Below are 24,717 nucleotides of genomic sequence, written 5' to 3' on the forward strand. Positions count from 1 at the left end.
TACAAAACAGATAGTGGGGTTTTGAGCTGTGGCTTTCCCTGGATATTTATTGTGTTATGTGCCTTTGATTCTCTTCCTCTATTTATTATTATTTGCTCGATGTTTGTGGGCTTCCGCTATAAAGAGTAGAATTAGATTCTTGTCTCTCGTTTTAGTAGATTACATAAGCTTGTGAGTCTACAAGATTTTCTACATAATATTACTACCGGGTGCAAGACTACCGATTCAGATTTTAAAGAGGCATTTGAGGCTTGTAAAAATCGTGTTTTGGCGGATAGGAGCAAGTGGTTGGATTATTTCCTACAAGATGCACTGTTATTTAAGAAAAATCAGCTGGGCATACCAAACTGTTCAATGAGAGAGAATTTAATCAAATAAAAACATAGTGGAGGACTTGCAGGACATTTTGGTGTAGAGAATACTTTTGAAGAACTCAACAGATTTTATTTCTGGCCGAAAATGAAATCTGAAGTAGAGAAGTACGTAAGAAATTGTAAATTCTGCCAATAGGCAAAAGGAAGGAGCCAAAACACAAGGTTGTATATCCCATTACCAATTCCAGATAGGCCTTGGGATATGGTAAGTATGGATTTTGTGTTGGGATTACCAAAGACTCAAAGAGGTTATGATTCAATTTTTGTTGTAGTGGACAGATTTTCAAAAATGGCACACTTTATTCCATGTTATAAAACTAGTGATGCTTCTCACATTGCTAATTTGTTTTTTAAAGAGATTGTAAGATTGCATGGGTTGCCCAAAAGCATTGTCTCAGACAGGGATTCAAAATTCATTGGACATTTCTGGAGAACACTATGGAAGAAGCTGGGGACTAAATTAAGTTTCAGTTCTGCCTATCATCCACAAACTGATGGACAGACTGAAGTTGTGAACAGAAGTTTAGGCAATCTTTTGAGGAGCCTTACTGCAGAACATCCAAAGCAATGGGATCAAGTGTTAGCACAAGTTGAGTATGCATATAACAACTCACCGAACAGGAACATAGGACAGATCCCATTCCATATTGTTTATGGAATGCATCCAAGAGGAATATCTGAATTAAGGAATTTGGGAAAAGAAGAAATGAGAAGTGCAGAGGGTGAAGACTTTGCTTCAAGAATGCAGGCGATACATGAAAAAGTGAAACAACAGCTGCAGGATAGCAACATCAAGTACAAAACTAGAGCAGATATGAGGAGAAGAGAGGTGAACTTTGAAGTTGGGGATTTGGTTTTAACACATCTTAGAAAGGAGAGATTTCCAAAGAGGGAGTATAATAAGTTAAAATCCAAGAAAATTGGACCGTGCAAAATACTAAGGAAAGTCTCTACAAATGCTTATGAGATTGAATTACCACTTGATGTGGGAATATCACCAATTTTTAATGTTGCAGACTTGTATAAGTATGAGAATGAAACTGCAGATGATATAGCATAGGATCAGGAGACTCCAAAGATTAACTGGGTAAAACAGTTACCCACAGCAAAGAATTTATAGCCAGAAAGAATTCTGGACAAGAAAGTGCATAAGAAGACAAGGGGATGAGAGTACTTCCAGTATTTGGTAAAATGGAAGGGACAGCCAACCGCTGAAGCTACTTGGGTTACAGAAGACGTCCTACAGAAACTGGGCAAATCTGTAGACGAGCTCATGGACAGGAGCCCATGAAGAATTTTGTCCTCAGGAGTCTGATGCAGGAGCATGTGACTCAGAGGGAAAAAGTCTTCAAACATATTCCAAAAATCCAAAAAAATCTACAGGCAAGGGAGTGGGGTCCTTTAGCCAGCTATTTCCATGTTTTCCTAGGTTAAGATAGAGTAGGATTGAGAATAAAACATGCTAATTATATTGTTGTTAGATAAACTATACTAAAGCTTTACGCTTTAAATCATTCTATGAAAAGCATGATTTTGTAACAGATAAGGTCTGAGAAGGCCTATCCATTATTTATAAATAAAGAGGCAACGAGACTCACATCAGAGGAGGAGCGGGCCAGAAGCATTATTCCTTGAAACTTTTCTCTCTGTCTGTCTAAATTAATGGCCTTCTGTTAATTGAAATTTTGTATGCATGTATCAAATAACTTGTTTATTGTGTATCCAAAGTTGATGAATTTGCTTTATTTTCCCGCATGATGCTTGATTGAAGCCTTTATGGTCATTTCCTTTTCATTACGGCGTACGCAGGCTCCCTAAGTCATTTTACAAAGCCTTGTGGATAATTTTGTTTACACAGAGGACTCGTGATATTTCCTTAAGCAGAACACTGTTCTGGACATGAAACCTTATTAGATTGGTTCATGCCCATATCGGGTCCGGACCAATTATCACATCGGAGAAGTGTAAGTGGGGTGGGAGCCTTTAGAATTGCTAAGTGCGAGCTCCGACATCCTGGAGCCGAAACATTATAAAGAAGAATGTAAAGAGGCGTCAGGTCCGCGAGGGTGATCGCATCGCAAAGGAATCACCGATAGTGATTGCCGACCATCGCATCGGAAGAAAGGAAGGAGTGACCAAGCATTCGCGCGTTAGAAATCGCCGATAGCGATTTCCAATTATCGCATTGGAAAAGGGAAGGGGGAAGGCATTAGCTGCCGATAGTGTATTGTATAAATTCCTCCCTAAAGCCGCCGATAGTGTTTTGGGGTAATTCTTTTAGAATTACTGCTCCGATAGGAGCAGAGTCCCCTGTTTGTCAATTAACAATGTTTGTGGGGGTCGGAGGGAAAGCAATGAAGCTGTCAGTTTAATGACTGATACGCTAATCGAAGGAGAGGGAGAAGTTGAGCCTGATATCGAGGAAATTGCTGCCAAATTTGGAAGGTTATCCTTATCGCCTGCACCCAGGCCATCATTAGTGGTATCAGAGCCACCAACTGACATTGAATTGAATCTCAAAAGCAGGAGAAGGAAAGTCGCTATGGATTTTAGATTTGGAAGAGGACGAAGAGGACAGCCTGTTGCAAATGCTGAAATAATGGAAACAGTACAACAGCTGCAAGCTAGATTGGATGCATTAACTTCAGATAGAAACTTAGATGATGGAGATGTTAGCGAACCCGAGGTTGAAGCTACAGAGGAGGAAGCTATAGAGATTACTCCTGAGATGAGGTTCTTTCAGTCAGTGTTGAGATCCACAGCCAGGCCAAAGACCGAGGTATCAGTATACCAAGGAGGACTGAATCCAGAAGAATTGATAGACTGGATTAATGGCATGGAGAAATTCTTCGATTATGAAGAAACAGAAGATGAGAAGAAAGTGAAGTTTGTTGTCACCAAGTTAAAAGGCCATGCAACGCTTTGGTGGGATGGTGTGCAGGCAGAAAGGAAGAGACTTGGTAAGCAACCAATCAAGAATTGGAGCAGGATGGTAACAAAGTTAAGAGGTAAGTTTTTGCCAAGTAACTATCAGCAAACATTGTTTAGACAAATGAAAAATCTTAGACAGAGATCTTTGACAGTAAAAGAATACACAGAAGAGTTCTATAAGGTGAGCATAAGAGCTGGAGAAGCCCAAGATATAGATGAGAAGGTGGCTAGATATATGAATGGCCTCAGGATGGACATTCAAGATGAGATAAGTCTATTGTCTCCAAAAACAGTAGAGGAAGCTTATCAGATAGCACTGAAAGCTGAAGAAAAACTCATGAGGAAGCAGTCTGCCAGAGGGAGAGGGACTTTCAGAGGAAAGGGAAGTCAAGGTGGTAGAGGAAGATCTACAACACCTAAAGATGGAGCTAGCAGTAGCTCAACCTAGCATGCACCCACAGGAGGTGATGCAAGAGGCAGAGGGAGTTTTTCTAGAGGAAGAGGAGGCAGAGAAATAAGATGTTACAGATGTAACAAGCTGGGACACAGAGCTTTTGAGTGCCCAGAGAATGTAGAAACAAATCAGAGGAATGCAATTGTTGCTCCAGTTGAGGGAGAAGCACCGGTGGCAGTAGTAGCAGAAGAAGAAAATATACCAGAAAGAGGAGAATCTTTGGTAGTTAATAAAGTCCTACTTAAGCCAGCAAAGGAGGTGGCCGAACCGCCACAAAGGAAGACTTTATTCAGGACAGTGTGTAAAGTTCAAGGGAAATGTTTCCAAATGATCATTGATAGTGGCAGCACTGACAATTTAGTCTCTACAGAAGTAGTGGAGAAATTGAAGCTGAAGACAATGAAGCATCCAACACCTTACAAAGTGTCATGGTTGCAAAAGGGACATCAACTGTTAGTAAATGAATAGTGTGAAGTGGAATTTCAAGTGGGCAAGTATAAAGATAAAATTGTTTGTGATGTGATGCCCATGGATGTGTGTCACATATTGCTTGGAAGACCTTGGCAATATGATAGAGGAGCCATACATGATGGAAAAAGAAACACCTACAAGTTTGGAAAAGATGGTGTCAATCATACGTTGTTGCCTCTGCAAGAAGAAGATGTACTAGGACAGAAGACTGATCCAAAAACTTTGTTACTTGGAGGAAAGGAATACTTGAAGCAGATTGAAGAAAATGAGGTAAATTTTGCTGTAATTTTCAAGCCCAAGGTAAGAATGACTTCTACTAAAGTTTCTGATTTACCCATTGAAATTCAAGAAATGCTGGAGAAATATTGTGACATTATTGTTGATGATTTGCCTAATGAATTACCACCCATTCGAAGAATCAGTCATCATATAGATTTGATTCCTGGAGCAAGCCTACCTAACAAAGCAGCATATAGAATGACTCCTACAGAAAATGAAGAAGTTAAAAAACAGGTACAAGAATTGCTTGACAAGGGGCTGATCAGAGAAAGCTTGAGTCCTTGCGCAGTGCCAACGGTACTGAGCCCAAAGAAAGATGGAGGCTGGAGAATGTGTACAGATTCGAGAGCCATCAATAAAATCACAATCAGGTACAGATTTCCGTTACCTAGAATTGAAGATTTAATGGATTGCTTGACTGGAGCAAAATATTTTTCAAAACTAGATCTTAAAAGTGGGTATCATCAGATAAGGATAAGAGAGGGGGATGAGTGGAAAACCACTTTTAAGACCAATGAAGGACTATACGAATGGAGAGTAATGCCTTTTGGGTTGTCAAATGCACCAAGTACATTCATGAGACTCATGAATGAAGTTCTTAAAGAGTTCATTGGTAAGTTTGTAATAGTATATTTGGACGATATATTAGTCTACAACAGGTCCAAGGAGGAGCACGTGAGGCATTTAAATTATGTCTTACAGAAGCTACAACAAGAAAAACTATTGCTGAATCTGAAGAAGTGTTCATTCATGAGAGAGGAGCTGGTGTACTTGGGATTTGTTATTTCTGCTGAAGGGTTGAAGATGGATCCAGAGAAGATCAAGGCAATTATGGAGTGGCCTTCACCCAAGAGTGTTTTTGAGGTAAGGAGTTTTCACGGTCTTGCTAGTTTTTACAGAAAATTCATTAAGAATTTTAGTAAGATTAATGCACCTATTATTGAGACCATAAAGAAGGATAAACAACCATTTAAATGGACTGCTGAAGCAGAGAAAAATTTTCAGCTGTTAAAGAAGAAAATAACTAAAAAGCTTGTTTTGGTCCTTCCTGATTTTAACAAACCTTTTCAAGTAAAGTGTGATGCCAGCGGAGAAGCAATTGGAGGAGTTTTAAGCCAAGAAGATAGACCAATAGCTTATTTTAGTGAAAAGCTAAATGATTCAAAAAAGAAGTATTCTTCTTATGATAAGGAGTTCTACGCAGTTGTGCAGTCATTAAAGAAATGGAGGCATTATTTAATGTCAAAAGAATTTATTCTTTATTCAGATAACCATGCATTACAGTTTATAATGCAGCAGCCAAAGCTCAGCCAGAAACATGCTAAATGGGTAGAATATCTTCAAGGTTTCCATTTTGTTTTGAAGCATATAACTGGGCAGTCAAACAAAGTTGCAGATGCCTTAAGTAGGAGAAATGTATTGCTTCAAGAAAGTCAAATCCAAGTGTTGGGTTTTGATTTTCTTAAGGAATTATATGAGACCAATTCAGATTTTAAAGAGGCATTTGAGGCTTGTAAAAATCCTGTTTTGGTGGATAGGAGCAAGTGGTTGGATTATTTCCTACAAGATGGACTGTTATTTAAGAAAAATCAGCTATGCATACCAAACTGTTCAATGAGAGAGAATTTAATCAAAGAGAAACATAGTGGAGGACTTGCAGGACATTTTGGTGTAGAGAAGACTTTTGAACAACTCAACAGATTTTATTTCTGGCCGAAAATGAAATCTGAAGTAGAGAAGTACGTAAGAAATTGTAAAGTCTGCCAATATGCAAAAGGAAGGAGCCAAAACACAGGGTTGTATATCCCATTACCAATTCCAGATAGGCCTTGGGATATGGTAAGTATGGATTTTGTGTTGGGATTACCAAAGACTCAAAGAGGTTATGATTCAATTTTTGTTGTAGTGGACAGATTTTCAAAAATGGCACACTTTATTCCATGTTATAAAACTAGTGATGCTTCTCACATTGCTAATTTGTTTTTTAAAGAGATTGTAAGATTGCATGGGTTGCCCAAAAGCATTGTCTCAGACAGGGATACAAAATTCGTTGGACATTTCTGGAGAACACTATGGAAGAAGCTAGGGACTAAATTAAGTTTCTGTTCTGCCTATCATCCACAAACTGATGGACAGACTGAAGTTGTGAATAGAAGTTTAGGCAATCTTTTGAGGAGCCTTACTGCAGAACATCCAAAGCAATGGGATCAAGTGTTAGCACAAGTTGAGTATGCATATAACGACTCACCGAACAGGAGCATAGGACAGAGCCCATTCCATATTGTTTATGGAATGCATCCAAGAGGAATATCTAAATTAAGGAATTTGGGAAAAGAAGAAATGAGAAGTGCAGAGGGTGAAGACTTTGCTTCAAGAATGCAGGCGATACATGAACAAGTGAAACAACAGCTGCAGGATAGCAACATCAAGTACAAAACCAGAGCAGATATGAGGAGAAGAGAGGTGAACTTTGAAGTTGGGGATTTGGTTTTAGCACATCTCAGAAAGGAGAGATTTCCAAAGAGGGAGTATAATAAGTTAAAATCCAAGAAAATTGGACCGTGCAGAATACTAAGGAAATTCTCTGCAAATGCTTATGAGATTGAATTACCACCTGATGTGGGAATATCACCAATTTTTAATGTTGCAGACTTGTATAAGTATGAGAATGAAACTGCAGATGATACAGCACAGGATCAGGAGACTCCAGAGATTAACTGGGTAAAACAGTTACCCACAGCAAAGAATTTACAGCCAGAAAGAATTCTGGACAAGAAAGTGCATAAGAAGACAAGGGGATGAGAGTACTTCTAGTATTTGGTAAAATGGAAGGGACAGCCAACTGCTGAAGCTACTTGGGTTACAGAAGACGTCCTACAGAAACTGGGCAAATCTGTAGACGAGCTCATGGACAGGAGCCCATGAAGAACTTTGTCCTCAGGAGTCTAATGCAGGAGCATGTGACTCAGAGGGAAAAAGTCTTCAAACATATTCCAAAAATCAAAAAAAATCTACAGGCAAGGGAGTGGGCTCCTTTAGCCAGCTATTTCCATGTTTTCCTAGGTTAAGATAGAGTAGGATTGAGAATAAAACATGCTAATTATATTGCTGTTAGATAAACTATACTAAAGCTTTACGCTTTAAATCATTCTATGAAAAGCATGCTTTTGTAACAGATAAGGTCTGAGAAGGCCTATCCATTATTTATAAATAAAGAGGCAACGAGACTCACATCAGAGGAGGAGCGAGCCAGAAGCATTATTCCTTGAAACTTTTCTCTCTGTCTGTCTGAATTAATGGCCTTCTGTTAATTGAAAATTTGTATGCATGTATCAAATAACTTGTTTACTGTGTATCGAAAGTTGATGAATTTGCTTTATCTTCCCGCATGATGCTTGATTGAAGCCTTTATGGTCATTTCCTTTTCATTGCGGCGTACGTAGGCTCCCTAAGTCATTTTACAAAGCCCTGTGGATAATTCTGTTTACACAGAGGACTCGTGATATTTCCTTAAGCAGAACACTGTTCTGGACATGAAACCTTATTAGATTGGTTCATGCCCATATCGGGTTCGGACCAATTATCACATTGGAGAAGTGTAAGTGGGGTGGGAGCCTTTAGAACTGTTAAGTGCGAGCTCCGACATCCCGGAGCTAAAACATTATAAAGAAGAACGTAAAGAGGCGCCGGGTCCGCGAGGGTGATCGCATCGCAAAGGAATTGTCGATAGCGATTGCCGACCATCGCATCGGAAGAAAGGAAGGAGTGACCAAGCATTGGCGCTTTAGAAATCGCCGATAGCGATTGCCAATTATCGCGTCGGAAAAGGGAAGGGGGAAAGGCATTAGCCGCTGATAGTGTATTGTATAAATTCCTCCCTAAAGCCGCCGATAGTGTTTTGGGGTAATTCTTTTAGAATTACTGCTCCGATAGGAGCAGAGTCCCCTGTTTGCCAATTAACAAGGTTTGTGGGGGTCGGAGGGAAATCAATGAAGCTGTCATTTTAATGACTGATACGCTTATCGAAGGAGAGGGAGAAGTTGAGCCTGATATCGAGGAAATTGCTGCCAAATTTGGAAGGTTATCCCTATCGCCTGGACCCAGGCCATCACTCGTCCTGCGAAAAACCATGGTTGTGGAAGACGGGCCTAAGAGACCAAAAGGGACACAGACCCAGGCACATCCGAGGTCCACAGAGGTAGGAAATCTGTGGAAAGACTAATCAGTGAGGTGGCAGAGGCATACCGTGAAGGCACCAATGAAGGAATTCATAAAATTCTAGAGGAATGGGAAGAAGAAGTTAAACAGGAAAGCGAGACAGACATGGAAATGGAGGATTGGAGAACCCTTGTCCTGGACCCTGGCAACACAAGGGGCAAAATCACTCAATTCAAGAAGACCCTATACCTATACTGGCTGATGAAAATCCTGTTGGGTAAGGCTATGGAGCAGATTTCAGTGGGCATGGTTGTCACTGTCCAAGGCATGTCGAATTATAAACAGGAATTCCAGAAGGTGCAGTTTCAACTGCACAAGAAGGATGTTAGACTGGGCAGAATTGAGAGGCACATCCCTTGTATCTTGGAACAGACCGAGCTGCCAGGAACGAATGCCAAAGACCCAGCACCAGTGGAATCAGCTTCTGTTGAACAACATGACTAGAAAATCTCTCTTGTTAGTTTTGTTTATATATGTGGATAACTTTTACATTTCCTTATGCAAGTATATGTGTAGGTAGATATCTAGAGTATGGACATGAATCTGAGACTTATATAGCTTAGATAGAAAGAGTGAAACTCTTGTGTAGGTAGATATCTAGATTATGGACATTAATCTGAGACTTATATAGCTTGGATAGAAAGATTGAAACTCTTTTGTTACTGGATGACATACAATGCAGATAAGTGGCCAATAGACTTGGTTTCCCACTAGGCAAGTTGAGGCCACCTAGCCAATCTATGTGGTGTAAATTTTCTTTCTAAAGTAATTAAAAAGGAGGAAGATCTACCAAGCTTAACAAAAAAAGATATTAACAATGTTAATATTATATATATGTATAAAAGAAAATTAACTTATAACTTTAAGATACAATATATTTAAACATTTTAGTTCTAAAATGATTTAGAAAAACTAAATTATTTAAATTAATTAATTTTGTTTTTTTTTTTACATTAATTTATATTTAAAATTTAATACCTTCTATTCCAATTGATTTCTAGAACTTCAATTCAAAAAAATAAACTAATTACTTAATAAACTTTGTTATTTCAATTTAATATAGGTAATGTAATTTCAATTTGATATCATTGTGCCAAGGGGCACTATACATCTTACTATAGGATAGATGTGCAGACATTAGATGAATATTTTTCTAAATTCAATTTTTTTATATTGTAGTTTTGTTTTTATTAATAAATTTACAAATAATATTTTAGATGAAAGAAAATCATAATATACATTTTACATTAAAATAGATAACATAGAAATAATAATTATAAATTAACATCCATTTTACCATACAAATTAAAATAATGATTCCATAACCATATTTACATTTAATTAATAAGTGCATAAAAATTTAATATTTACAATATAAGAAGATTCTTAACCGTGAATATTCACCCCATTTTACAATGGATATTATTAAATTCTAAATAGCTTTTTACAATACCATGGTCAATACCATTGCTTATGAATACCACATACCCAAAAGCTATAACTCAATTAAAAATAAAAAATAAAAAAAATATTTTAATTTTATTTAATTTTATTGCACTTAGTAAATCACAACTCAATACTTACGATAAACATACAATATAACAAGATTCTTAATCATGGATATTCACCCCATTTTATCATGGATATTATTAATTTGTAATAGACATTGTTACAATACCGTGGACCAATAACATGGCTTATCAATACCACTTACCCATAAACCATAACTCATTTAAAAATTAACATATTTTATAATTATTTTATTTTAATTTTATTGTGTGGAGAGCCGTTCTCCAACCCATCATGGTAGAGATGTTGTAAGAGAATGTCATGTTTAACATTTTGGCTAAATAAAATTACATAAAAATAAAAATAAAAAATTAAATTAATCTAAAAGATTAATGAAATGTAAACCTCTTAACTAGCTCAAAATAAAATAAAATAATAAATATAATCTTATAAAAATAAAAATAAAAATGACACATGGTATTCAGAACTTATAGTATTTGTGTAGAATATACCCTATTTGAAAGGGAAAATTAAACTATCTTTAATCCATTTTAACTCTAGATCTACTTGTACTTATACTAGAAATATAAAACATCTGCATTTCTTTAAATTACAATTAAATAATTAAGAAATAAACTTAACTTATTTATTTATTTATTTATTAATATTAATAATTTATAATAAAAATAAATATTCAAATATAATATTGAAAAAAAATATGTTTACTAATTTTCAAATTTAATGTTAAATTATAATTATTATAATAAATTTTCTATAGCCTTATATTTACATTAACAATTAGGGAAAAAGAAAGCGTCATCCTTCCAACCAACCCAATACTATTGAATGGTGGTGAACCTACTTCCATCGATTCTATACAATGATTTATCTAAATTAATTTCTCTTTTAAAAAATAAAAATAAAAACTTATTACCATTTGGACTCCTTTTCTCTTCTAAAATAATTAACACACATAATAAAATTAAAAAAAATAATTACATTTTCCAATCTCAATGAAAAAATCGTCCAAATTTTCCAAAACATGAAGCTCTTTTTATTTATTTTGTTGATGTTAACTACTTTTTTTTATAACAATTAGCTACTCACCATATTTACGCCGTAAGGCGTTTCCCTCTGAAATGAACTCCTCCAAATGCCTTTATGTCTTAATCATAGCCGTTAGATTTTTTTGTTAGACGATTGAACAAAAGTCAGCCGTCTGATTTAATAAAAAATGTTTTAAAGCATTAGAAAACCTTAAAAAAACATTTCACTTTCCACTTGACATCTGTCCGCCCTGGAGACTTTGTGGAGTTTATGGTTGTTTCTGTTTATGGTTTCGTGGAGTTTATGACTGTTTCAGTTTACAGGCTCCAATTTCTGTTTGTATAGTCGAATCGGCATTGGCAATGGCATCCCCTGTATCCTCATGCCCCCAAAACCCTTCTGAAACTGAAATCGGGATAGAAATCACGCAAACAGGTGAAGGAAACCGCGAAACGACTCCACCGGCATTCAAACCTGGAGAGATGCCCTTTCTCGTGTTGCAGAAATAAGGGGTTTCGATCTGGACGCATATAATGGGTGAGATCTCAACCCTCCCCTCTCAGTATTGTAGTACTTCACACTGATTAGAACCCTCGCCTATTTTTCCTAGATTTAAAGGGTTCACAAGCTCTAAATTCACTGAATCAAGAGGAAAAAGAGCAGGCTTACCCTATAGATTCAGAATGATGAATAGGGATGGAATGCATCAACATTATATCTAGCATTACCCTGTAGACCCTGTAGACTCTTCAAATGGAATTTGAAGGATAAATTTATTCACTTCCTCCTTCCCCACTAAGACTTCTGCAACAATTCACATTCTTTTGGCATCAAGATCTACACTGATCACGCCAATTTTCAGACACAGTATCCCAACGCAGAACGCCAATTTGCTGGTTCAACCATTCAAACAGTATCCCAACACAAAATGCCAATTTTCAACGAGTGTTAGCTCTCTGAAGGATATGAGTTGGGATCTTAGCCAGTGGTGCTTGCTGATTGATGATTATGCTTTCTTGTCAAGTTCCTCTTTGCATAATTTTTTTTTGTTAGGTGGATTTTATAATTTTTCAACATCGTCGCATATATTATTTTCCAACATCATTCCTTTAAGTTGCAAATTGGCAAAGGGGCAACCGAGGGTGCACCATATCAGTGCTCAACAAATCAGCAAAGTAGAAGAGCTTGGAAAAGAAGTCCTCAAGCAACCCTTGAAGATCACTTTAACTATAAAACTCAAGGAAAATAGAATGTTTGTCACTTCGAAAGCTAGGTATCCAAACAATTTTTCATGGAGAATGCTTTTTTATGAGGCAGTAGTAGAACCAAACAATGTGATTTTGTTTGTCAAAGGATTGAACTTAGTAGAACCAGACAACGTGATTTTGTTTGTCAAAGGATTGAACTTGAGGAGAGGTAGGATTTCTGATACTGATAATCTTGTCTACGATTTTGGTTCCAATTTGGACACCGATCTACTTAATGCTAGGGGTTTCAAGAAATGGGACACCATAGATTTGCGCAACAAGATTTTTCATACCAAGGTTTTGATGCCTGCTCAAGTGATCAGATGTGAGAAGCCTAATGGCTTAGAATATAGGTAATTGAAGGGATGAAGGCTTTCGTATGGAGATCCAGAAGTGGTTTACTTCCATCTATAGTTACGGTTGAAGTTAAATCCATGATATCTCAAAACATGTGCAGATGTTTAGGCCTCTCCATCAGGTCTGTGCTTGCACAATTCTTTGGAACCAAGCTCCATTTCTTAAAGAATGGATCATGTACCATGCTATGTAGGTGTCCAGAGGTGGTTTCTTTATGATAACAACAGTGATGAAAACATAGAAGTGGTAGCTAAACAGCGTAATGCATTTTCTGATTACAAGACACCAATTTATTGTATCTATTTGATAATGGGCATTATTTTCTGAATGGGTTAATACACACCATCGCATTGACTTAATTGTATCTGGTTTGAATCAATTATGGGAAAAATAAACCCCCCTCTAAAATCTGAACAGAGTATACGAAAGGCCTGATTTCAATATACTGGGTTTTGAAAGAGCTGGGTCCCCAACTGAAAAAAGGAGCAATTTTTAAACACTTTAATTCTATGTATCGGATTTGTAATGGCATCACTTCTCCAAGTCTTGTTTGAATCAGTTGTGGGAAAAATAATTCCACCACCAAATTCTCAACACGCTAATCTAGAACTATGTAAACTCTTAAGTAGTACAAAATCTACCAACCAATTCCTATCTCAACAGCTCTGCATAACTTTCAGAATATGTTTGTCACTTCGCAAGCTAGGTATCCAAACAATTTTTCATGGAGAACGCTTTTTTATGAGGCAGTAGTAGAACCAAACAATGTGATTTTGTTTGTCAAAGGATTGAACTTAGTAGAACCAGACAACGTGATTTTGTTTGTCAAAAGATTGAACTTGAGGAGAGGTAGGATTTCTGATACTGATAATCTTGTCTACGATTTTGGTTCCAATTTAGACACCGATCTGCTTAATGCTAGGGATTTCAAGAAATGGGACACCATAGATTTGCGCAGCAAGATTTTTCATACCAAGGTTTTGATGGCTGCTCAAGTGATAAGATGTGAGAAGCCTAATGGCTTAGAATACAGGAAATTGAAGGGATGAAGGCTTTCATATGGAGATCTAGAAGTGGTTTACTTCCATCTGTAGATACGGTTGAAGTTAAATCCATGATATCTGAAAACCTGTGCAGATGTTTAGGCCTCTCCATCAGGTCTGTGCTTGCACAATGCTTTGGAACCAAGCTCCATTTCTTAAAGAATGGATCTTGTACCATGCTATGTAGGTGTCCAGAGGTGGTTTCTTTATGATAACAACAGTGATGAAAACATAGAAGTGGTAGCTAAACAGCGTAATGCATTTTCTGATGACAAGACACCAATTTATTGTATCTATTTGATAATGGGCATTATTTTCTGAACAGGTTAATACACACCATCGCATTGACTTAATTGTATCTGGTTTGAATCAATTATGGACAAAATAAACCCCCCTTTAAAATCTGAACAGAGTATACGAAAGGCTTGATTTCAATATACTGGGTTCTGAAAGAGCTGGGTCCCCAACTGAAAAAAGGAGCAATTTTTAGACACTTTAATTCTATGTATCGGATTTGTAATGGCATCACTTCTCCAAGTCTTGTTTGAATCAGTTGTGGGCAAAATAATTCCACCACCAAATTCTCAACACACTAATCTAGAACTATGTAAACTCTTAAGTAGTACAAAATCTACCAACCAATTCCTATCTTGACATCTTTGCATAACTTTCAGAATCTATTTGAGAAGAACAACCTTGCTTCCCAAGTACAACATCAGACTCAGGAATCCTCATTTAACGTTTATGCATGGTAGATATGTGAAATGGAAGCATCCAAGAAAATTCATGAAAGATACTGCAATTTTTTGATATTTTGTATCTCTGCATCAGCCTGAGATGCTTCTTTAGAAGCACCAGCTACAGTTTCTAATTGAGGGAGGATGCAGTTTGGCTGTTTGGGAGGGCACCCACAGTTTGTCTCCTCCTTCTGTTTACTTCCACCTTCCTCCACACAGAATGCAATGTTGTATTCTTATTGTTTCTGGATAGAGGGATTACTACTACCATTAAAAATAGACACCCAACTTTTTTCTTTAACGTTGCCAAACATGTCTTGAGGTAAAGCATTTTTTCTCAAATGTGTTACTTTTAATTAAGAGATTTTTTAAAAAAGAACACTGGAAAGCTCTTCTGTGTCAAGTCCTCTTCATCATGGCCTGGAACTCATTTCTTTTTTTCTTTAGCTATAGCCTCATCTTTGTCTTGGTGCCCAATAGGGATCCTCCCCAGTGAAGAATACACAGTTTCTATAAGGATGCCCAATCTCGAGAAGTGCTGCTATTTGGTCACTATCCCTATTTGTAGAAATATCTATAACAGGGTAAATCAGTTCCAGTTGTGTCCCTATCTTTAGTTCCAATCAATAATTCAATATCTGTATATTTCCCAACGCAGAATGCCAATTTGCTGGTTCAACCATTCAAACAGTATCCTAACACAAAATGCCAATTTTCAACGAGTGTCAGCTCTCTGAAGGATATGAGTTGGGATCTTAGCCAGTGGTGCCCGCTGATCGATGATTATGCTTTCTTGTCTAGTTCCTCTTTGCATAATTTTTTTTGTTAGGTGGATTTTATAATTTTTCAACATCGTCACATATATTATTTTCCAACATCATTCCTTTAAGGCATTTTGTTATACAGACATACCTTCAAAGGAGGGGCAACCGAGGGTGCACCATATCAGTGCTCAACAAATCAGCAAAGTAGAAGAGCTTGTAAAAGAAGTCCTGAAGCGACCCTTGAAGATCACTTTAACTATAAAACTCAAGGAAAATAGAATGTTTGTCACTTCACAAGCTAGGTATCCAAACAATTTTTGATGGAGAACGCTTTTTTATGAGGCAGTAGTAGAACCAAACAATGTGATTTTGTTTGTCAAAGGATTGAACTTCGTAGAACCAGACAACGTGATTTTGTTTGTCAAATGATTGAACTTGAGGAGAGGTGGGATTTCTGATACTAATAATCTTGTCTACAATTTTGGTTCCAATTTGGACACCGATCTGCTTAATGTTAGGGATTTCAAGAAATGGGACACCATAGATTTGCGCAGCAAGATTTTTCATACCAAGGTTTTGATGGCTGCTCAAGTGATCAGATGTGAGAAGCCTAATGGCTTAGACTACAGGAAATTAAAGGGATGAAGGCTTTTGTATGGAGATCCAGAAGTGGTTTACTTCCATCTATAGATAGGGTTTAAGTTAAATCCATGATGATCTCAAAACCTGTGCAGATGTTTAGACCTCTCCATCAGGTCTGTGCTTGCACAATGCTTTGGAACCAAGCTCCATTTCTTAAAGAATGGATCATGTACCATGATATGTAGGTGTCTAGAGGTGGTTTCTTTATGATAACAACAGTGATGAAAACATAGAAGTGTAGCTAAACAGCGTAATGTATTTTCTAATGACAAGACACCAATTTATTGTATCTACTTGATAATGGGCATTATTTTCTGAATGGGTTAATACACACCATCGCATTGACTTAATTGTATCTGGTTTGAATCAATTATGGGAAAAGTAAACCCCCCTCTAAAATCTGAACAGAGTATATGAAAGGCTTGATTTCAATATACTGGGTTCTGAAAGAGCTGGGTCCCCAACTGAAAAAAGGAGCAATTTTTAGACACTTTAATTCTATGTATCGGATTTGTAATGGCATCACTTCTCCAAGTCTTGTTCGAATCAGTTGTGGAAAAAATATTTCCACCACCAAATTCTCAACACGCTAATCTAGAACTATGTAAACTCTTAAGTAGTACAAAATCTACCAACCACTTCCTATCTCGACAGCTCTGCATAACTTTCAGAATCTATTTGAGAAGAACAACCTTGCTTCCCAATTACAACATCAGACTCAAGAATCCTCATTTAACGTTTATGCATGGTAGATATGTGAAATGGAAGCATCCAAGAAAATTCATGAAAGATACTGCAATTTTCTGATATTTGGTGTCTCTGCATCAGCCTGAGATGCTTCTTTAGAAGCACCAGCTGTAGTTTCTAAATGAGGGAGGATGCAGTTTGGCTGTTTGGGAGGGCACCCACAGTTTGTTTCCTCCTTCTGTTTACTTCCACCTTCCTTTGCACAGAATGCAATGTTGTATTCTTATTGTTTCTAGATAGAGGGATTACTACTACCATTAAAAATAGACACCCAACTTTTGTCTTTAACATTGCCAAACATGTCTTGAGGTAAAGCATTTTTTCTCAAAATGTGTTACTTTACATTAAGAGATTTTTTACAAAAGAACACTGGAAAGCTCTTCTGTGTCAAGTCCTCTTCATCATGGCCTGGAACTCATTTCTTTTTTTTCTTTAGCTATAGCCTCATCTTTGTCTTGGTGCCCAATAGGGATCCTCCCCAGTGAAGAATACACAGTTTCTATAAGGATGCCCAATCTCGAGAAGTGCTACTATTTGGTCACTATCCCTGTTTGTAGAAATATCTATAACAGGGTAAATCAGTTCCAGTTATGTCCCTATCTTTAGTTCCAATCAATAATTCAATATATGCATATTTCCCAACGCAGAATGCCAATTTGCTGGTTCAACCATTCAAACAGTATCCCAACACAAAATGCCAATTTTCAACGAGTGTCAACTCTCTGAAGGATATGAGTTGGGATCTTAGCCAGTGGTGCCCGCTGATCGATGATTATGCTTTCTTGTCAAGTTCCTCTTTGCATAATTTTTTTTTGTTAGGTGGATTTTATAATTTTTCAACATCGTCGCATATATTATTTTCCAACATCATTCCTTTAAGTTGCAAATTGGCATTTTGTTATACAGACATACCTTCAAAGGAGGGGCAACCGAGGGTGCACCATATCAGTGCTCAACAAATCAGCAAAGTAGAAGAGCTTGGAAAAGAAGTCCTGAAGCGACCCTTGAAGATCACTTTAACTATAAAACTCAAGGAAAATAGAATGTTTGTCACTTCGCAAGCTAGGTATCCAAACAATTTTTCATGGAGAACGCTTTTTTATGAGGCAGTAGTAGAACCAAACAATGTGATTTTGTTTGTCAAAGGATTGAACTTAGTAGAACCAGACAACGTGATTTTGTTTGTCAAAGGATTGAACTTGAGGAGAGGTAGGATTTCTGATACTGATAATCTTGTCTATGATTTTGGTTCCAATTTGGACACCGATCTGCTTAATGCTAGGGATTTCAAGAAATGGGACACCATAGATTTGCGCAGCAAGATTTTTCATACCAAGGTTTTGATGGCTGCTCAAGTGATCAGATGTGAGAAGCCTAATGGCTTAGAATACAGGAAATTGAAGGGATGAAGGCTTTCGTATGGAGATCCAGAAGTGGTTTACTTCCATCTGTAGATAGGGTTGAAGTTAAATCCATGATGATCTCAAAACCTGTGTAGATGTTTAGGCCTCTCCATCAGGTCTGTGCTTGCAAAATGCTTTGGAACCAAGCTCCATTTCTTAAAGAATGGATCATGTACCATGCTATGTAGGTGTCTAGAGGTGGTTTCTTTATGATAACAACAGTGATGAAAACATAGAAGTGGTAGCTAAACAACGTAATGCATTTTCTGATGACAAGACACCAATTTATTGTATCTTTTTGATAATGGGCATTATTTTTTGAACGGGTTAATACACACCATCGCATTGAGTTATTTGTATCTGGTTTGAATCAATTATGGGCAAAATAAACCCCCCAAACATGTCTTGAGGTAAAGCATTTTTTCTCAAAATGTGTTACTTTACATTAAGAGATTTTTTACAAAAGAACACTGGAAAGCTCTTCTATGTCAAGTCCTCTTCATCATGGCCTGGAACTCATTTCTTTTTTTTCTTTAGCTATAGCCTCATATTTGTCTTGGTGCCCAATAGGGATCCTCCCTAGTGAAGAATACACAGTTTCTATAAGGATGCCCAATCTCGAGAAGTGCTGCTATTTGGTCACTATCCCTATTTGTAGAAATATCTATAACAGGGTAAATCAGTTCCAGTTGTGTCCCTATCTTTAGTTCCAATCAATAATTCAATATCTGCATATTCAGGCTTATTCAAAATAGGATAAATCAAAGTTGATTTCCATAGCTTTGGCCCATCTAGATTGAAGAAATACCTAGATGAAGGTCTGATAGCAGGTTACACCTGCAGGTTGAAGAGAACGGAGAGGCATAAATCTAGCGTTCTCTTATCTGCATTGAACCAAAGCCTGATAAACGTAGTCCATCATTTTCATCTCAGACATAATTATCATTACATGAACCTTCCCAGAGGATTTGCAGTGTTCCTGAGGTGATATATCTATGTTCATCTATTCTAGTGACACAGTCTGTGTTGAGGTCGTTTCCAACTCAAAGACCGAAGAGAAACACATTATTTGCAGATGTCCTTTCTGTCAAAGAGTTTGCCCGCAATCTATTTTTACAGGTATTACCTCCAGAATTTTGTATATTGTGCATCCATCCTATGTTTGGGCTCGAGAGCAGGAAAGTTGGGTGGAGTGGCCTTCCTTTTGTTTATGACAAGGTTAGAGTTGGCCAAGGAGAAAGAGTAGAACATTGTTGTAAGTTTTTGGATATATTTGCAAAATAAGGATGCAGGATGGTTGAGATGTCATGTGCTGAACATGATCGCCATGCTGCTGAAAGTCAATTTAAAAACTACAGGTATTACCTCCAGAATTTCGTATATTGTGCATCCATCCTATGTTTGGGCTCGAGAGCGGGAAGTTTGGGTGGAGTGGCCTTCCTTTTGTTTATGACTGTTGTTTATGACTAAGTTAGAGTTGGCCAAAAAGAAAGAGTAGAACATTGTTATAAGTTTTTGGATATATTTGCAAAATAAAGGTGCAGGATGGTTGAGATGTCATGCGTTGAACATGATCGCTATGCTGCTGAAAGTCAATTTAAAACCCAGACTGTGGGAAGGATGTTAGCCAAGTTGAACTTAGAATCTACGCCAATAATATTAAAAGTTATGAAACATTTCTCAAAATTGTTGACAACACTTGTGGAAATAGCTTTGATCTTTATTATGGTTTATTTATGTATAATAACAATGCAACATAATAGTAGGAGAGATTGGAAATGGCTTTCGATGCTTTAAAGAAACAGTTTGTAGGGAAATTGCACGAAATAGTTAGAAAACAATTATTTGAAGGGATTAGTAGTGAGAAAGTTTCTCAACAAACTTCAGTGTTTGCTGAAATGCAAAATTCTCGACAATTCAAATAATTCTTCCGATAAGCAGAAAATACATGAATTGTCTAATGTCGTTAAGGGGATATCTGATGTAGTTAATAAAGTTCAATAAGGATTTATAATTTCTATCTGCTCCTCGCCACTTCTTGGAGGTATTTAGACTGCAACATTTTTAGAGATTTCTTTCACAATGCTTTGTATCTTTTGTTTATTACGTCGTAAGGTGTTTCTCTCTGAAATGAACTCCCCCAAATGCCTTTCTATCCTAATCGTAGCCGTTAGATCTTTTGTTAGACGATTGAACAAAAATCACCCGTCTGATTTAATAAAAAATGTGTTAAAACATTAAAAAACCTTAAAAAACGTTTCACTTTCCACTTGACATCTGTGCGTCGAGCTTCCGGGAGAGTTCGTGGAGTTTATGGCTGTTTCAGTTTACGGGCTTCAATTTCTGTTTGTATAGTCGAATTGACATTGGCAATGCCATCCCCTGTATCCTCATGCCCCCAAAACCCTTCTAAAACTGAAATCGGGATAGAAATCACGCAAACGGGTGAAGGGAAACCACGATACGACTCCACCAGCATTCAAACCTGGAGAGATGCCCTTTCTTGTGTTGCAGAAATAAGGGGTTTCGATCTGGACGCATGTAATGGGTGAGATCTCAACCCTCCCCTCTCAGTATTGTAGTACTTCACGCTGATTAGATCTACATAGGTTAATTTTGATAACCTAGATAGCGATGACAAGAGCTCTCAAATATCATGCTACAAAAGCTAGAGTAACTAGCTGCTTCAGCACTGCGTGAAGAAGCTTTGCCACAATACAGCTTATCGTGGCATTGCTACGAAGAAGTTGCAACTTCTTGATAGTAAAGGTGATTTGGTGGAGCGATTTTTGAGGAGGGTGCGATTACCAAACCTTATATGGCTTCGCTAGAATGAATGCCCCTGGTTTTCTCTGCCTTCTTGGATACCTATGAAGAACCTTAGGGTTTTAGAAGTGTGGGGGAAGAAATTGAAATCATTGTGACAATCCGGATATCAAGTAAATAAAATTTTGGCAATTTAAAGTATGTGTTTATTCGTTATTGATTTCACACACTAGGATCTTCAACGAATTTAAATGGTTTTGCTGAAGCTAATCGTCGAATTCTTTCTTACGATTAAAACCCTGTAACATTTTGCAGGCACCTTTGCTGTTGCGACAATTAGTTATTTATTCTCCCCTTTCAAAGTTACCAAAATCAATAGGGCACCTTAAGCACCTCGAACTGATTGTCCTCCATAAGATTAATCTTAAAACTTTGCTGGATGAATTTTGTCATTTGGTGTCGTTGAAACGTTGGAGTTAACAAGTTGCCCAAATCTAAAGTCACTGCCAGATTCCTTTGGGTACTTAATAAACTTGGATTACATCGATCTGTCTCACTCTTCTCATTTGCAGGTGCTTCCAAAGTCTTTCGGTAATTTAATAAACCTGAAAGACATAGGTCTATCTCACTCCCTACAGTTGCAGATGCTTCCAGGTTCTTTTTGTAATTTAATTCCTCTTAAATATCTTGATTTGAGTTGGTTCTATAATTTAACCGTCTCTAGCGAAACACTAGGAAACAGCAGCACACTTGAATGTTTAGATGTTTCCTATTATAAGAACATTGAAATATTACATCCACAAATAGCATATCAAAAGTACCTAAAAAAATTAAATTACTACATTAAATGGGTAATGTTCATTAAATTACCCAATCCATGATGAATAGGGGTCCTTCGCATCCAGGCATCCATATTCATAAGACCGTCTTTCATAAGATCCTTGCTCAACGCATCAAAGTGCCCAATGACCTAATCAAGAGTCCAAAATCAGGGTTCTCACAGTTCCCTCTGCTCATCGTGCTCGCCAAGACATAGGATCAACCATGCACTTCCTTCTTCCAATGTGTTCTTCATGAGGCACCTTGAGAGATACCATACCTCTGATTTTATGTTCATACAGGCTGCTACAAGGGTCTGCTCCAAAGTGCCTCACACTTCTTCTATCTTCCAGACTTCCAAGGGTACTGTCACCCTTATCCAATGGTGCCAACACAAAGGAGCTGCATACTTTTCTTGGATGAACTTCCTTTGCTTCAGCTGCTAGACAAAAATAGGATCACATGGAGGGCTGCCACTAAACCTTCTCAACAAAATCACATCAACTGCTAGATAATGACATTATGGAGGGCTTTTACTATTCTTCAAAAATCATTTTCAGATTGATGTCTAAAGGGACCATCCCTTCTCATAACTGCATCCTCTATTTTTATTGGCTTCAGGGCACCTCTTATGAAGGTTTCAAAGACATGAATATATATTCCTTATTGATTTGCAAGTTGGCTTGAATGGAACAGGCTTTTAACACTTGTATATGTGTATATATATATATATATATATATATATAGATATAGATATATATGCGCTTGTAACAGTGATAAGGACTTGGCCTCTTCTTCAATACACAAAATAGGGTTCCTTGATTTTACTAATATAGATGACATAGGATGCCCACTAATTGTCTTTTCAAGGATTGCAAATATATGCATACAAAATCTCAACTTCCTTAAATTATGAAGGGCCTTAGAACTGTCCTTTAAAAGATTCTCCGCTTCCTTACAAATATGTGGAATGATAAGTCCACCACCTTTCTTCTTTTATAGCCCGGAGATCAAGAAATCACAGCCCCAATGACCTATACTAGTCAGCCAAATTCACAGAGCATGATAGTATATAGTAGTGCTTTATGTGACATAGGCTTCTTGGCCTTATTACAAGCACAAGGAATAAGTAGGCATCTTCTTAGATAAAACAATCGACATTAACAAAACTTTTTCTCTTCAAAACTCAGAGAACAAAGAGGCATGAATAGGTTGGATTCACTGTCAGAATTAAAGAGCGAGAGAGAATATAAGACAGAGTTCACCGAGCCATAACATTTCTGCCTCCATACCACAAGATCGAGAACAGAGTAATCCTTTCTCCAAGGTTGGCTTCATGAAATGACCTTTGGCATATTCTTGTGTTCTTGCACTTTTCTTGGCCTCTTAGGAGAATAAATTTCTTTTCAAAAGACTTATCCAAAAGCATACTTATGCCTAGAATGTAAAAGAGAGATAGCTCCATTGCATAACAGACCTTTATTTTTTCTTGTGCTCAGAACAATAGGAACACTTGGCTCCTTCTTAATGGTTCAGAGAACTAGGCCAACAACTCGGTTCTTCATTGCTCCATAGGACTCTCTTTAATTCATTGATCAAATCCAAATAAATATATGTATCCATAGAGTCACTTATTTGATCCTCAACAAATTTGCTTGTTGGACATCTTTGTTTACAAGACTTGAATTTATGTGAGCACAGGTGACTGGATGGAAGGAATGCTAGCTTCAGAATTCTGATGCATAGGTGCCAAAGGGATCAGATCTTCAAACATATTGTTGACTGCTTTATCCAATGAGAAGATTGGACTCAGATCATCAAATTCTTAAAACTAAACTCTTCATTGACTTCTTATCATGACACGTGGTTTAGCTACTGAAGGAGGACTTTAGCATCTTCAGATTTGATTAATGGCCTTCATGAGCTATTTAGCCCAGCTCTTGCATATACCTAGACTTGTATTATTTTTTGAGACCTCTCATGTTTTCTAAGGCTTGCAACAAGATACTTCAAATACATTAACAGTCCACTGCTTCATCTCTTGAGATTGCATTCCTCCTCTTGCTTGGGCTTGACCTCAGCTAGCTCTAATACCATGTTAATTTTTGAGTTAACATGTTCTTTGCTTAAGTCAGAGGTCAGTTACTTCATTAATCCATTAGCCCATTATTAATTCCATTAATCCATTAGCAATCACATTGACCATTATCACATGACAGTAACTGATGAAAAAACATCAAACATAAATGCAAAAGACAAGCCAAGACAAGAGGACACCATGATTTAGACTTAAAGCCAGGGCAAAACCCGACAAGGGGGAAAACCCACAAATCTTTTCTTCTTGATAATATCAAATGTTCACAGAGAGAGAAATCCATAAGTACAATGATACATTAGTGAAACTCAATATTATTGACTTGCCATAGATGATCCCAATCAAATGTCCAAAAGTCAAAGTCACATATGCAGAAGTCAACAACAGTCAAAGCTATCCTAGCCAGTCAGCAGTCAACAGTTAACAGCTCAGTCAAATCAGCCCAATCTATTCGGTAAAAGGAGAGAGAAATTCACCCCCTCTAGGCAGCCAAAATGCAGTCAAGGCAGCCTTCAAAAGTCTGGTCAAAACTTGGTCACCAGTCTGCAGTTAAACCTACCTCAGACCTGTGGTCAAACACCTCAGTTTGTGCTCAGTTCCTCTGCTCACAAGTGCGGCCTAGCTGGCAGAGTAATAATCCATCAAAGTCGTAGTCAAACAGTTGGTCAAAGTGCCTGGTCAATGCTGCTCTGTGTACTGGAAAAGTCAACGCAGAAAATCACAAGAAATCCGTCCTCCAAAAATTTGCATGTATGGGAGAGAGATAGTTTCTCAAAGAAAGTCGAATCCATCATGAGAGGAAAGAGAAAATCAT

The 24,717-nt window shown here is 37.3% G+C and overlaps 1 pseudogene; it reads left to right on the plus strand.

Annotated features, from left to right (window-relative positions):
- The window catches only part of LOC149247051 (arogenate dehydrogenase 2, chloroplastic-like), a 146,490-nt pseudogene extending 126,342 nt beyond the window's left edge, over nucleotides 1–20,148 (plus strand).
- Nucleotides 20,149–24,717: the final 4,569 nt, after the last annotated feature.

This window comes from Pinus tabuliformis, chromosome 7 (genome assembly GCF_031772625.1).
Source record: "Pinus tabuliformis cultivar Carrire ecotype Pingquan chromosome 7, CPIR1, whole genome shotgun sequence".
Lineage (NCBI taxonomy): Eukaryota > Viridiplantae > Streptophyta > Pinopsida > Pinales > Pinaceae > Pinus > Pinus tabuliformis.